Source organism: Chaetura pelagica, unplaced genomic scaffold (genome assembly GCF_000747805.2).
Source record: "Chaetura pelagica isolate M959 unplaced genomic scaffold, ChaPel_1.0 scaffold345, whole genome shotgun sequence".
Taxonomy (NCBI): Eukaryota; Metazoa; Chordata; class Aves; order Apodiformes; family Apodidae; genus Chaetura; species Chaetura pelagica.
Window position 1 is genome coordinate 2,593,534 of NW_009953962.1, and position 658 is coordinate 2,594,191.

Here is a 658-nt window from a genome sequence, read left to right on the forward strand (position 1 = left end):
CCCTGGTGGTTTTTTTCAGACTTCCTGTTAATAGAGATTGCCAGAACTGCATGGCCAACTTCTTTTGTAGGATGGCACAAAGCAGGACTTGGATAATAACTGTAAGCCTGTTCTCATTTTAACTTCAGGGTTTCAATGTTGTCTCTCCAGAGGCAAACAATCCGTTAACTGTACACTGTAATGTACAGCTCCCTACCTATAAATATCTTATTAGTACAATAAAGAGAAGTAGGCCCCTTAAATCTGTGATGGGGATATTAGTGTATTAACAGAGGATCCACAGCCTACAGAGAAATATGCATTAACATACACATGTTAATATAATCTATCTAAACTAATCTGATCTAATTCCTACCAGTACATCTAGGTAACAGCTATGAACAGCTGAGCAGTTCTACATTTTCCCATATTTAGATGAAAGGCTGGTAAGAAACCTAAGACATTATAAATGCAAGACAAAGAGTGAGAAGCTGGCAGAATGTAAACCACAGAAAACAAGTTGGCTGAAAAGCATCATTACATCCGATGCCATTGCTGAGCTAATGGACAGCAAAAAGTAAAGGAGTAGTAAATCCAGATCCTAGAACCTAAAAAAAATAAATATAACACTGCAGGTAATGTCTGCATATTATACATCAATGTGTTAATGAATGCAAGG